General features: G+C 37.4%; 1 protein-coding gene across 7 annotated transcripts in view; it reads right to left on the bottom strand.

The window, feature by feature from the left end:
- LOC129764702 (chloride channel protein 2) overlaps positions 1 to 16,334 on the bottom strand; it is a 151,566-nt gene that overhangs the window by 90,472 nt on the left and 44,760 nt on the right. For 4 of the 7 annotated variants that reach the window (XR_008741278.1, XR_008741271.1, XR_008741282.1 and 1 more), the window contains exon 2: positions 9,250 to 9,592. The gene's annotated coding sequence lies outside the window, so the exon portion shown is untranslated. Of the gene's footprint in view, positions 1 to 563; positions 718 to 9,249; positions 9,593 to 16,334 lie in introns of those variants that run through there. The other 3 variants (XR_008741326.1, XR_008741298.1, XR_008741393.1) reach the window with 3 other exon arrangements.

Genomic DNA, 16,334 nt, shown 5'->3' with positions numbered 1-16,334 from the left:
GCACAAGCTTCCCAAAAATGCAAAAAACAAAAATTCGATTTTTCGATTTTCCAGACCGGGTTTCCTTCTTAGGATAATAGGAAATATAAATTATGTATGGCAAAAGTGCTCATAAATAATTGGATATGCAAAAAAGTCAAGATATGGTGACCACTTTATCACTCACAGTTACTTTGTATTCAAAACGAGAGCTTAACGGAACGTAATTCAGGATCGAAGTATTGGTAAAGGTATTTTATTATCAATGAAAGTTGACGTCAATGTTGACGTTGGGCGCTACCCGGGCTTATCTATCATGCGAAATGCCATTTTATCTCGATTCCCAAACAAACTACTTCAACGAGCTATGCATAATACGACAGGTAGCGAGCTGTCTGTCTTTAATCCAGCTTTACAGAGTGATATGCGATAAAAATGATCAGTTCGATGTAGTGCATCTTGTCGATGCTGGTGTCAAAGTAAACGAACAGACTTCAATAGTATGTGTATTTCGCTTGATAAAAATATACATGAAAACAAAACCGCTCCGAAAAGATTATTATAGAATTTCCCAACAAACTTACAGTGTTATCACCGCTGTCAGCGTCATCACCTGTGCGTTGGTAGCCTATTTCAGCCAGTAGCTCTTCCGTGACCCCGTCAAGTTTACTAGCCAACGAACTCGGTCGCTCCATCTTGTCCGGAACACGCTACCCTGGATGCCGCACGCTAATTTCAACTATTATCCCACAGCCGCACTGGCAACACCATTCTAGCTTCACGACAGCCCGGATTGATTACCAACAATCAACTGCTCAAGTACCAGCTACAATTGCGTCCCATGGAAAATAAAGTCAATATTGGCATCATAAATAACGCCCCTATCAATGGAAAGCGCATGAGACGTTTTCTGAGCCGAATTGGCCAATGGAAGCGATTTATGAGATCGAATAAGCCAAATCTAACACTACTTGCACGCATGACAACCTGGATTAGCGATAAGACGTATCAGACACATGCGTCGGATTTCACGAGATTTTTCGTCCTTCACCCAGTATGTTATTGCATGGATAATGGATCACAACGAGCATGAAATGCAGTGTTCTTTATTTTCAGTATTTGCAGTACGATTCGTATTTCGTTTGAATCATCCAAAGCCCTGATAAGAGCCCACACAGCTGTTTGCCATTCACCAATCGGTTCATTTCGTTCATCTTTCTCGTTGCGGTTTGAAAAAAGTGATCACCAATTGCCTAAGTTTCGGCGATTATTGTGTTACGCATTTTATTACAATATTGCCCCGCTATACAGATTTGGCGTCAATGAACTTAACCCTTTGGCTTTAGTGAATGGGACACGACTGAAATATTGTTATATTGTTCACCCGATGAAATTAATGATCCGAGCCTGATGAGCAGAGATGTCAGGTTTGAAGACATTTTACTTGCTGGGAAGACACTTGATTTTGTGGAGACATTTTGAAGACATTGAGCAATTCCAAATAAAATCGACAAAAGACTAAACATGAGTATTTTCTATTCGAATGGAAGTTTGTATTTCGTTTGGGTTGAAGCAAATATGAGCTTTCCACAGCATTTGGGAATTTTTTGGGTATCGATTTTGCTAGAGAAATCTTTGAAAATTTATATCTCAAAAGCTATGAGTCCTACCGAAATAGTGTCTTAGAGAATGTTATAGATTATTGATGTCAAACGTGAAAAAAATATACGACGAGAAAAAAAATAGTACTATTTTTTTAATTTACAAAAAAAACTTTAATTTGCAATGTCTAAAATAAATATTTTTAATTTTTTTTTATTTTTCCATATGAAATGGAAGTCATGTAAAAAATTTAAAATATGAGTCGAGGATGGTAAAACTATTTTTGACGAACTTTGTGGAACAACAATTTTTAGTCACAAATTATGAATCCTGATGTGATTTAAAATAAAAAAGCTCTCTATCAATCTCCTTCAAAATGCGGCCATTCTCGAGATATTTAAAAAAAACATTTCTAATTTATTGTCTTTTTCAATTTGATTTTTCAATTTTTTTTATTTATACATGTGTTTTCTAATTTTTTTTTTAATTTTTTTCATATAAAATGGAAGTCATGTAGAAAATTTGAAAAAAATATTCAGGATGGCAAAACTATTTTCGACGAACTTTGTGGAAAATTAAATTTTTATGAATTTTCGAAACTTCGAATTTTTTGTATGTTAACAATCATTTTTAGCCACATATTATGAATTTTGATTTGAAAAGCTCTTTATCAATCTCCTTCCAAATGCAGCTATTTTAAAAAATATTTCTTAATTATTGTGTTTTTTATAGTAAACATATTCTTTCAATATGTTTGTCGTGTTCCCTATACCGCAATTTTCATGACATTTTATGAATTTGCTTATAATTTTCAACGAAAACTCAATGTAAAACTGTGATGAATCACTGAAAATTAATTTGTCACGTGCTTAGAAGAAACTTCTTGACTGCACATGCTTGTAAATCCTAAATATATATTTTTACCATAATGATGTATTTGGACGTCATAGACAAAAGTCAAAAAATTCACTTTTATATTCACCCAAACTAAGTAGGCGGTGTGTTTTATACATGTTTCAGGCATGCTGAAACGATCTCAGTAGCCTTGTTAGCCCACCCAATTTGTCAGAACAAGCATGTGCAGTCAAGAAGTTTCTTCTAAGCACGTGACAAATTAATTTTCAGTGATTCATCACAGTTTTACATTGAGTTTTCGTTTACGTTCGATATCTTTGTGAAACCCCAAATGGCGACGGTAGCAACACGTAAGTATAATCCGTTTCCTTAACTATTTTTGGGACATGCCGCAATCATTGTGAAAATAAACGCTTCTTTGTTAAGGTAGTTTTGTTCCTTAAGAAAAAAAGATACTAAAATTTCAAATCCTTCGGCAAAAAAAGTTCCGCGGAGTTCCGCTCTAAAACACCCCTCAACTTTTCAGTCATCATACCCTTGATATTCTGCAAGTGATTCTTGTTGCTCAAGTCTGCTCTTCTGACCACAGCTTACGTTTATGAGATGATATTCCTACAATCAAGAATAAGCAAATTTTCGAACAATGGCTCCCAGTTGACCCCTCCCAAAGAAAAGATCGTTTATTCACCTTTTTGTTGAGTTTTTATGATACGGATGATTTCTCTAAAGAATTTAAAGAAGATCTTTTGAAATTTTGCAAAGTTTATTGCTACAAAATTAACCAGAGGTGGTCGAAATGCTGCAGATCATATTCAAAATTCGTAAAGCAAAATTCTGACTGGTTGTCAAAACCAGTTAAGCTTCCGGCATATCAGAAAGGTAAAACTAAAGACGATTTGCAGTCTGTTCCTCAAATTGGTAAAGAAAGACCTCTGAAATCGTTTAACGAATGTTCGAAAAAGACAAAAAGGCGACGTGTTCAAGATCTTGTTAACAACAATGCACCTGAAGAGCATGCATTCGCTGCCAATGTATCAAACTGTTCGAGTGGAAATCAGGAGAAAACACTGACGGCGGCAAAAGCACTGGCTCTATAGGTTGATTTAGATCTCTCTGAAAGAAAGTACAATGTACTTCGAAGTACTTTGAATGAAATACATCCAAATTTGCTACCAAGTCTTTATGCATTGAAACAAGAAAAAGCAAAAATAACTCCTAAATCTACTTCAGCAGATCGAGACGTCTGCTGAAGTAGATTTACAAGACCTTATGAATTGCACCTCCGCTAGCATCGTCAAAGAAATTTCACCAATGACTTCAACTTCAGTCAATCTCGTCTGTAAATGGGGTTTTGACGGCAGTTCAGGGCATAGTGCATACAAGCAAAAGTTTATGGAAGCTGGAAGTTCAGACGGAAGTTTGTTAGTGGTTCCCTTAAAACTGATCGACTCCGCAAATAACGCTATCATCTGGATAAATCCTCGGCCAAGTTCAACATCGTACTGTAGACCGCTTAAATTTGTGTTCACGAAGGAAAACTCACAAGCTATTCTTGGCATTCAGTCAGAAATGGAGAAGAAAATTAAAGCGTTTCAGATTTTCGTCATCAACGACGATAGCGCTCAGATCGTTGAAAGTTTTGAATTCCATCTTACTATGATAGATGGAAAGGTGGCAAATGTGCTTCCCGGAAATAAAGCTTCTGAAAAATGCTTAATTTGTGGATCTTTTCCGAAAGAGATGAATACATCGAAGGCTGTTGAGACAGTACCAAATACCAAAACTTACAAGCTAGGCCTGTCACCACTGCATTGCAAGATAAAATGTTTTGAATGCGTAATTCACATCGGTTACAGGTTAGCATTGTAGAATGTTTAATAGTGTATAAATAATAACTATCATTCATTTCAACAGATTGCTATTTAAAAACTGGCAAGTGAAAACTGCTGAACATAAGCAAGAGTATGAAAGCAGGAAGCGAGAAATTCAAGAGGCGTTCAAGTCAAGGATGGGTCTAGTTGTCGACAAGCCGAAACCGGGGTATGCTTCAAGCAATGACGGCAACACTGCACGGAAATTTTTCTCGGATCCACAAACCAGCTCGGAAATAACAGGGGTAAGTGTGGAGCTGATAACGAATTTCGCTACAATTCTCCGTATAATATCGTCGGGGCGAAAAATTGAAATATCCAAATACTAGAAACTATTGTCGGATACAAGAGATCTCTACAAAAGCCTATACGGATGGTATTTTATGCCTGTAACTGTGCATAAGTTATTGGTACCAGTGCTTGGAAATATCTGTATCACATCAATCTTTTCAGCTGAATTTCCGGCCACATTCGATCATTATACCATTGCATTCGGGATACCGAAAATGAACCAACGCCAAACCTCACAATCACAGCAAGCCACTCACAGTTGATTCATCCAGTTTTTTTTCATTCTGTTTTTCGTTCTGTTCTGCGTTCACGGAATGTGAGCAAAACAAAATATCCCTAGTTTTGTCATTCATTGACATTAACATACCAGTTCATTCACTATCAGCATCGTTCTCGGACACTGACGAAACGGAGAAATTCGTTGAGGAAGATAAGAAAGTACAGAATGCTCATAATAGTGACAATAAATTAAATTGTTCAAGCATTCAAGGTTTCCGTCTCAGTTAAATTGCTTTCATTTTACATAGTGAATATGCAGTTCCAAATCCACTTGTCAGAAATGCTTCAAAAGAAGAATTCCGATGTAAAAAATACCGTCTTGACTCAAATTTCAAACATTTAATTCTTTTTAAATTCTGAACACACGAACATAAAATGGTGGTGTCCAAGACACGACCGCAATGGGAATATTTCGAGCTTCCTTTTGCAAACGGATCAAACTATGCTATAGGATTAGCGGATGAAATTGCCAACATCCAGCTTTGGCTGACACAGTTTGCATTCGCTGCTTGGATCGATTCTGCAGAATGCCCCCTCGCCGTCCAAGCCTAAGCAGTCCTTAGCTGTGAGTGTGCATGCAGATCTTGCTCTTTTGTTGGCATTTCCGCTTGCGCCACCGATTTGCGTTGCCCTTTCGGAGTAACTTCAAAAACAACTGAATAAGCAAGGCACTGACTCAATGAGAAAATCACACACATATCGGGATACTGAAAATTAACAGTCACAACATTCCTGACAATTCAATGGCAATGAATAAATGTGAATGAATTCTCATGACTCCAGCTTTGAGGAAAGCTCAGAGAGCACAGAATGAATATGAATGAACACAGTTGTAAATTTGTTTGCCGTCGAATGAATGACAGTAGCATCGACAAGCAAAATAAACGCGTTACACTGATAAAAATATATTTTCAATGTTGCTTAGCAAGCTCAATATTTCCAAGCTCTGATTGGTACACAGTTCAGATATTATGGAAGCATTTGATCTGCCTATTGCCCAGTTATCGGAAGAGGCTTTAGAAGCTACACACAGACTGATCAGGGAGAACAGGTTGAAGCATACAAGGAAAACATCAAGAATTTACAGTAATAAGGACTTGATGAATTATATGATGTTTCTTTCGACCCTTCCATAGCAGGGAAGAGAAAAACTATAGCGAATAATCATCACACGGATGTCAATGATATTTCTTCTTTTTTGCTGATACAGTTGAATTTGATTCTGTTTGTCTATTTAATGAAACTGGATAATTTACAAAATAATCGAAATATGTAACAAAAGAAGTAAGACATAATCTTTCTCACCACATTGATTGAAAGAGGTGTACTTATTCATAAACTAACAAATATTACAAAATAGAGAAAAAAAATTACCTTTAAGGAAAATTCCAAAATAATAAATAAATAATAAATAGTGTAGAGTTTCTCCTGCTATACAATACATGTATGGAATGTTAAAACTAAATGTTACCCTAGAATAGAAAACATTTAAAAATTGAAAAATCACCACAGTGGCGTTTGCGTAATTTTGCCATCGGATGAAAAATAAAAGATTATATTATTTGTGTATTATCCAAACAGGAGAAATATTCCGGAAAGCATTTTATTTCTTCATAACATTATTAATTTGGCGTTTAATATACTTTTGCGATTATGTACAAAACGTTAGTCTTTTATGCAAAGTGTAAGAATATATAAATCAAACATTGTCCTAGAGTAAAATGTATTTAATTGTTAAAAATGAAGCATTAGCAACTTAGACGAAAAAATGTATTAAAAAAATGAAAAATCACCACGGTGGCGTTTAGGTCACTGTGTCGTCGGATGAGATATAAAAGATTGTGTGTTATTAGCCTTTTATCTAAACAGAAGAAGCATTCCAGAGATCAATTTAATTTTATGTCACTATTAATATACTATATACTATTAATTTGGCGCTTAAGACACTTTTGCGATTACGTATAATACATAAGTCATTAATGCAAATAGTAAATTTCATCATAACTAACATTTTTTCCATCATACCTATCCGAAAAAATGCCTATAAGGGTTGTTTGCATTTTTGTCCCGCATCCCCATATATTCAACGCACTGTGCGACGGCAGAATTTCCTTTTTTTCCATTTTTCTAAACTCCGCGGACACGCCTGCTTCCATACACGGTCAAAACAAAACTACGAGTCCGATACGGCTGAAATTTTGACAGTAGCCGTTTACGAGAATGTACTACACGATAAGTAAACTCTCTCGCGATACTGACACCGTCGGGCGATGAGGCTAAGTATCGTTATCGTTATCGGACCGTCCTCGTAGTTCGACTTCATTTGGAGTTGCACTGTTGTATCATATACATTGCTATTCCATGCCAAAAAGGAAGAAAATAGAGCGCCCTTGGTCCCGAGACTATGTAAACTATTAAAATTAAATACACCCTGGTTTTCTTTACGCGGAGGATACGTATACGTAAAAAAAACGCGTAAATTGGAAAAACCGCGTTAATTGGAAAATTCGCGTAAAAAAACTCGTAAAAAAGAACCGCATATAACTCTCAGACATTTTATCTTTCGAATGAAGTGATTGTTATACCCCTCCGTTCAACCGGCAAAGAGGTAATAACGTTCAAAACCTTGCACTCCAAGTGTAACGCTTCCGTTTTCGAAACTTTGAACTTACACCCCGGTACAGAAATGAAAGACGTAGTCATACGTCGAAACAGTTGATTTTTTTTTAAATTTGCATTTTCTCATGTCATTCCCGTTGGAAATGCTTAGCTAACTAAGGGCAACATAACAAATAATGTTCTAATTTCTCGGAATGCTGCTGTATGGTGACAAAAAATCCTCAAATTTAGTTTAAACCCTCAATATAAGAAAGAGATCATAAAGTTAGAGGATTGTTAGAATGAATGTGTCACTCTTGAAAATGAGTATTTCGATGAACGTAAACTTATTGAGTGATGTGTTACAAGATTCTTAAATTAAATTGACTTGGCAAATTAAAAAAAAAATTATTCCGGTTTATCCTTCACTGGCCGTACTACTTACATCGAATTGTTTCCATAGAGTGGTGTTCCACGGAAAGTTTAGCAAGTTCTCGGACACGCGACAAAATGTCAAAGTATTGGAAAATTCCCATCAACCTTTTCTTGTAGTGTTTCTTACGCAATAAGTAGTTCGGTAGATCATTTGCGTCACTCGAATTGGCCTATAATCATAATTTACGGCTACTAATCGTTGCGAAACCGGTTATAACCTACCATACGTACCTACGAATGTACCGAAGATCAACGGTATTATATTAAATTGGAATGACGCTCGGCAAGTGAACCTTGTCCGGGTCCGAATAAGGCGGTGGTCACTGCTTGGTGCACGTGATTTCGCTTCCATACCAGGTTCAACCTCTTCAGATGGGAAGTGGTATCAATGAAATTGTCGTGCTTGCGTAAATCCATAATCTGCCACCGATTTAGGTCCACAGGGAAGCGTGGAAGATCCGTAAGTGTGTGTCCTTCGCGTTGGCCTCGATTGAGCCAACGATGGTGGCATCGCAGTGCGAAATGCAAGGCACAACATCGATGTCGCTGCCTTTGATTCGCGGTGTAGCGATAGCGCGGCTTTGAATTTTCGCGCGCGCATTCATCGTTCTCGAGGTGAGCGCGCGTGGGTGGTGCGTATCACGTGCTTCACAGGCATTCACTTGTAAATAAATTAACAGTCGTTTATTTTTTTTCGTTAAATGGCTGTCCGCGGCTGCAATAAATTCGCACCGTACTTGATTGGTTCCATTGGGACGAATAATCGTTTGGTGTAATGGTGATTTGCGTGTGTCATGGGAACGATTAGCTTCCGTGTTTCGTTGATAACAATATGACTGATGTCAGTACACAATAGATGGAATTTCATAGAATATTAATGAATCAGGTAAAGGTTCAAGAAATGATCGAGGAACAAACTCCGGAGCATGCTAGTGTTCGCCTTTTAGCACGGCTCTACAAATTTGACATACATAAATTGTTATGAAAACACATCCACATGCGCCACTACCGGGCAGAGACGGCAATTCCTCAACAGTGCCGTAATGCTGATTGTCTAATGTCTTAGCATCGATTACCGAATGGGTGCAAGATTCAACTTTCAATTCTACCATTGGATGACACCCTCAACGGGACCAATATTTGCCGAATGGATGCCACGAGATCTCATTATCAACTTGTTTGTCGGCCACTTGCCTTGTTTGATTATCATCTTGATTGTCGGTAACTTGCCACGTCCGGAGAAAAAAAAAATCATCTGCCAAATTTCTTGTTTCCTCGCTAATCAGTGTTTTCTCAGCGATACGAGCGATACGAGCGTTAGACATCAGATATCACTTACCAGTGTGTGGGTATAACCCAGTCCACCCTCCTCTCCTCCCGAATCGAGATCCTTTGCAGCCGCGAGCGTTTGCTTCGTGGGGATGACTTTCGTCGGAACCATTAGCAGGTCCATTTCTCCGGATTTTTTGCCGTTCAACATTTTGATGAATAGATGCCAGCTATAATCACGTAAATATTGTCACTTTGGTGAAACGGTGCACTGATCACAAAGACACTGCTACAACATTTACTTCTACCCACTGCATCGACTGTTCAATGCCACTCTCACTAGAATACAATTGCATCGGACGATCGCAACACCCCTTTAGCGACGGTGGAAACCTCCATCTAGAGGGATTTTCCTACGGAGAAAAAAGAAAGAAAAAACAATCTGTTATTAGTGCTGATGTAATCATATCACAATGTAAGCTGGTACCACTAGCAGAGCAGCACGAGATGAACCAGTGATGTGTTTTCCATAAATGAACAAATAATAATGAGATACATTTACGGATTCATCAGTTGACTGTTATCGGTCATATTGAAGATGTCGCAAACATCCAATAAAGTGTTCTTATCAGCTTGAGACATAAAAAAACATGATAGAGATACACGCTCTCGTGGGATATTCCAGGCGAATAATAGTAATAATCATATCTTCTACTCAGACGAATAGAACACATACCAACGATTCAGTCTTGTTATGTCTTCGAATAACATTTTTCACGCGATTAATCAAAGCTCAACCACGTGATTTGGTATCCTTCATTTCCACTGAACCATCCAGTTTTAATGACATTTATTTGTAGAGATGAGTTTTTTTAACGTAGGACTTCGTTTAACGTTCAACACTAGCTTGCCCAGGCAAGTCATTTTGCCTCCTTTTCATTTCAATTAGGAAAGTTGTTTTGTATATAATGGCACAGTTTCCTAGAATGTTGTAACTTTTTACACAACATATAACTGTGTTAATTAATAACTGTAGTTACCTCCCCCCCCCTCCGTCATTTCCGGAGATATACACTCTGTCCAACTTCTATAAGACCACCTTGATTCTATTTCGTTGCAACACAAACAGTTAAACTTTCAACAAGATACATTCATACATGCTTAGAATAAAGTATAATTAACGTCAATTTCGTTTGTTTATTTATTGTGCTTGAACATGATAATTTCAGCTGTCCAGTTTCTATAAGACCACTTCAAAATTCATAAGTATTATCAAATGAAAAATTTTAGTGTGATGAATGTGAGTGTGAACATTGTCAACATATTCTTATATCCCTTCCTTTTCCTGAAGAAAATATGTCACCCTTCTGAACTCTTACTTATGTAACTGAGCCTGTAAAAATAAACTTATTAATAAAAAATAATCAATGAAAAATTCAATACGATCGACTGCTTTACATGTCAATAATTAGCCACCTTGCTATTTCAACTAATGACTTGGAAAATTCGAGTTGGAATACTATTTACCAAATTCTGATGAATGGATTTCTCGAAATTTTTCCATGTTTCCGAAATTTCGACCATGAGCTCTTCAATCGTGGCGTGCCGTTTTCCCTCAGTGTAGATTCTGCGTACAAGGATCCCTCCTAACATTTTAAACAGGATTCAAGTCTGGAGAGCGAGCCGGCCAGTCCAAAAAAATAAGTTTTTGGTCCTTAATCCATTGCTTAGTTTACTTGCTGGTATGAATAGTAGCATTGTTTTGCTGGAATGTGAATTTTATGTGACGCTATCCACGCAAAAACGGCTAGAGAGAGGATTCCAGAACATGTATGTAATCCTTGAATGATGTGAAAGCTATCTTGAGCTTTCCGGTTGCACAGGATCCCGCCAAAACCATGCACGAGCCTCCACCAAAATTCAGGGTTGAAAAATACTGTTACTTTTTCCGTAAATCACGCCAACCATGAAGACCGCTCATCCAAATTGAACTTTTTTCGCCAGTGAAGATAACCCTTTAATTAAAGGGTTTAATTTAAAAAAAAAATTAACACTCTTTATGTGATTTTTTACCAAAATTTGACGAATTGTCACCCGAGTAGTAGAGATGTTTTTTTTATTAAATCGTTTATTTTTACAGGCTCTGTTACATAAGTTTAAAGGAGCCAAACTCCTATCTGTATGGTTACAAGTATATATAAACATTTTTCATTAATTCTAATATTAATGAAGTAGAGAACCGATTACTCGCGGTTTGCTCGAGTTTAGAAGGGTGACATATTTTTCCAGAAAAAGGAAGGGATATAAGGATATGTTGACAATGTTCACACTCACATTCGCACTCACATTCATCATACTCGATTCTTAAGCCTATCTTATATCTAATATGTATTTACATTTCACCTCATTTTATTTTTAGTAAGAAGGGATTTGATTTCTCGCGAAGGAAAAGGAAAAGGAGAATATAAGGATATAAGGACAATCACACACGAAGATCGATAGCTTTTAGGAAGACATATATTTGAGACATGTAATCAAGGTCTAACCGAACCAACACATCTCTCACCGGCACATTGGGCTGCCTTCCTCTAGCCCGAAGAGAGTTTTCTAAATTCGATCTGGCAACAAGATACTCCTCGCACGACCAAACAACGTGTTCGATGTCGTGGTAACTCTGGCCACAAGCACAGACATTGCCATCGGCAAGATTAAAACGAAAGAGTAGCGCGTCTAACGAACAGTGATTGGACATGAGTCGAGAGAAGGTGCGAATAAAGTCCCAACTCAAGTCCAGACTTTTGAACCATGGTTTGAGGCTAACCTTAGGGATAATCGAGTGAAACCACCGGCCCAATTCATCTTCGTTCCACTTACGTTGCCAGTAAGCGATGGTATTTTTGCGGACTAAAGAATAAAATTCATTGAAGGCGATTTGACGCTGATAAATTTCGCCTTCAATTGCACCTACCTTTGCTAATGAGTCAGCCCTCTAATTACCCGGAATTGAGCAATGTGAAGGGACCCAGACAAAGGTAATGACATAACAGCGTCTGGTTAAAGCACTCAAAATTTCTCGTATTCTCTCAAGGAAGTACGGCGAGTGCCTTTCCGGCCTCACTGAACGGATAGCTTCGACAGAGCTAAGACTATCTGTTACAATGTAATAGTGTTCAACACGTCGTGAGGCGACGCTGTCCAGCGCCCAGTGTATTGCTGCCAATTCAGCAATATACTCTGAGCAAGGATTCTGAAGACTGCGGTAAAAAAAAAAATCGTTGAACACTCCTAAAAAATTCTAAAAAAAATATTAAAAAGCTAAAAAATTCGTTGAACACTCCAAATCCTGTGGACTCATTCATAGAGGACCCATCAGTAAAGTACATATTATCACAATTGATACGCACATACTTTGCATTGAAGATCGTAGGAACGATCCCCGATCGATGATAATCTGGAACTCCATGGATTTTTTCCTTCATGATCAGATCAAAATGTACAGAGGAACTGATGTAGTCAGGAAAACAAACACGGTTGGGAGTATACGAAGAAGGATCAACCTGCATAGAGATGAACTCATGATATAAGCTCATGAATCCAGAATGAAAATTTAGCTCGATAAGCTGCTCAAAATTTCCGATCACCAATGGGTTCATAACCTTACACCGTATGAGGAACCGAAGAGATAATGAATTGAAGCGATCTTTTAGTGGGAGTACGCCTGCCAAAACCTCGAGACTCATGGTATGCGTTGAGGGCATACATCCCAACGCAATACGGAGACAAAGATACTGAATTCGCTCGAGTTTAATGAGGTGTGTTTTGGCAGCTGATTGAAAACAGAAATTGCCATACTCCATCACTGAGCGAATAGTTGTTCGATACAACATTATAAGATCTTCGGGATGTAATTGTACGGAGAAAGTTTATTCTTTGTTGACATTTTTTACTCAGATACCTAATATGGGCCCCCCAAGTACATTTGGAGTCGAACCAGACCCCAAGATACTTGAATGACATAGCATGAGTGATCGGTTTACCCAAAAGTTGAAGCTTTGGTTTTGCTGGTCTATGCTTCCTAGAAAAAACCACCATCTCTGTTTTCTCCGTGGAGAATTCGATCCCTAGCCCAATGGCCCAGGTTGAAAAATTGTTCAAAGTATCTTGTAAGGGTCCTTGCAGGTCGGATTCGTTTGATCCTACGACAGACACCACTCCATCATCTGCAAGTTGTCTTAGATTGCAATTTTGTGTAAGACAATTGTCGATGTCGCTTACATAGAAGTTGTACGAAGGGGGCTTGAACATGAGCCCTGGGGGAGGCCCATGTAGGAGATCCGACTTACTGTCGAATCCCCATGAGGAAAATTCAAATGTTTCTCACAAAGCAAGTTATATAACATATTATTCAATAGAGGCGGCAGACCCCGAGAATGGAGTTTGTCTGACAGGACCTCTATTGAAACTGAATCAAAGACCCCCTTTATGTCCAAGAATACTGAAGCCATTTGCCTTTTTTCGGCGTAAGCCATTTCAATTTCTGAAGAAAGCAACGCAAGACAATCATTCGTCCCCTTGCCCCTGCGGAACCCATATTGTGTATCTAGGCCATTCGTTTCAACCCATCGATCAAGGCGAAACAAGATCATTTTCTCCAACAATTTCCGTATACAAGACAGCATTGCTATTGGGCGGTACGAATTGAAGTCGGACGCGGGTTTTCCGGGTTCCGGTAGCTATAACTCGTACTTGTCTCCAATCATCTGGAACAATATTATGCTCCAGAAACCGATTGAATAAAGGACACAGGAGGTTTTTCAACAAGTTGAACTTAGTTCTATCCGTTCCCGGAGCCGAATTGTTACAAGAAAGGAGAGCAAGAGAGAATTCTACCATCGAAAACCCGGAATCAAGATCGCACCTATCTTGTGGTATATCTCGAACAATTTTTTGCACGGGAGCGGAATCGGGACAAACCTTCCGCGCAAAATCAAAAATCCATCGATGTAAATATTCTTCGTTTTCATTCGTTGAAGAGCGATTTCTCATGTTTCGAGCCACTTTCCATAATTTTTTCATTGACGTTTCTCGTGACAAACCTCCCACGCAGTAGAGAAGTTGAAACATTGCTTTTATTTGCATAAGCGATTTTGAGGTATTCGAAGCTATAGTTAGTACAATTTCTCGCTTATCCCGGTCAGAAAGCTTCTATTTACGTGGAGCTCTCTCCTTCTTACCGTATCCTTGAGGATTCGCCAAATAATTGAGCACTACTGGATGGGATCGCCCAATCCGACTAGTAATTTCTCTGATATCAACATTTTCTTGGTGAAATGCATCGATTTGCCTTTCTTCTCTCTCCGTGAGCACTTTTCCCTTTCGGCATTTTCAAGATTGGTTGATCAAAACAACTACAACAACGGAAAATGTAACTGGTCTTATAGAAACTTGACAGTTGAAAAATACAAAAACATTCGTTTACGCTCAGCGCAGTGTATGGTGGTCACCAATACTTACACACTAGAATGTAAATTGAATCATTGTTCGTTTACAATGACACAAAGCAGCAAGATCCTGGTCTTATAGAAGTTGGACAGAGTGTATATGTGCTATACCTATATAGCCCAAAAGCAGTCATTTTGTCTGCTTGAGGAATTTTTAATAATAAAATGACTTTTATTACTGAATTCAGTAAATTTTGTTAAATTTTGTGTATGACCAGTTTCGGCATTGAATTGGAAGGCAGTTTTAATTTTTTTCGATTACCGTCACATGATAACATGCAAGTACATGATAAATTGTCACATTGGGCGTATATTTGAAAAGTTGCAGTTTTTCAAAAATCTAAAGTAGTAGTTGTTATTCGAATTTTTATGCAGTAATACTTGTTCTAACAAGTTGTTTATTTCATTTCTTTTGAGGTCTAATTTATTTTGAGACCTAAATGTAGGAAATAAATGTTGAATAAAAATGAGTTATTGGAAAAGTCAACGAACATAAGTGAAGAGTGCTTCGATGTACTGTAGAATCAGATGCAATAAATTTTGAACTATCATGTGGAGATGTTGCAGATTGTATTCAAAGTGAAACATCTGACACTGAAGATAACGATGAGCAGTCGATCACCAATGATGAAAATGAAAATGTCATCAATATATCCGGGAAAATGTGTAGGGTGCTAGGCAGTGCAGAACAAACAGAAAAAACTTTCCAGTAGTCCAGAACATTTGCCGATGGTGGTACTGTGTGGTCAAAATTTGACGAAACTGGTGTTCCTGGAAGATTACCATCTACTTGTATTTTCAAGGGTTTGAAAGGGGCCAACAGGTAACGCAAAAACGAGCATTATGGCAGATGATCTCGTTGATAATAGATAACAATAGTATCAAGCATATAAAAAAAAAACGCACAAATGTAGACTGCTAAATTTTGAGGAATGATTGAACATCAGAATTATCTGAAAAAAGTGCATTTATTGGGATTTTATGCTTGTGGAGCTTTGAGAATATTGAGAATAGTCAAGCTTGTTATCAACCAGGGCAAAATATTACAGTTGACGAGCAATTATTTTTGACAAAAAACAAATGCAGATATTCTGTGAAAATCTAATAAACTCAATAAACTTGGCATACAATTGGAATGAATGTTTTGAATGGTTTTTCTTATTTGGGGAAATTTCATCACGTTGTTCTGAAACTTGTCAAGCCATTTACAAGATGTTCAAGAAATATCACGACCAATTTTCCCTAGTTGGAACCATTAGAGGAAACAATGGAACTATACAAATCAGCTTATCAAACGGAAGATAAAATGCCTCGTTTTTCAACTCTGTTACTTAAATCAGAGAATTGTGTTCTTACAGTATATAAAATCGGACAACATAAAAAAGTAGCTGTTCTAGAGTCTAAGCTTAAATATGTGAAAATTTATAAAAGTAATAAAAACACATGAAATGATTTCCACCTTCATCTTCAAAAAAAAAAATACATAAATGGTCCAAAAATGATTTTTTAAGTAAAATAATTTATTTATTATTAATATTCACAAGTTATTATGTTATGTAACTGTAAATGATATAAAAACATTGAAAATTTATTTTAAATAAATTTCTTTACACACCAGATATTCTTTCACAAAGCAATCATTTTGACTGCTTTT

This window comes from Toxorhynchites rutilus, chromosome 1 (assembly GCF_029784135.1).
Source record: "Toxorhynchites rutilus septentrionalis strain SRP chromosome 1, ASM2978413v1, whole genome shotgun sequence".
In the NCBI taxonomy this organism is placed as follows: Eukaryota; Metazoa; Arthropoda; class Insecta; order Diptera; family Culicidae; genus Toxorhynchites; species Toxorhynchites rutilus.
This window is presented reverse-complemented; position numbering and strand designations above follow the sequence as displayed.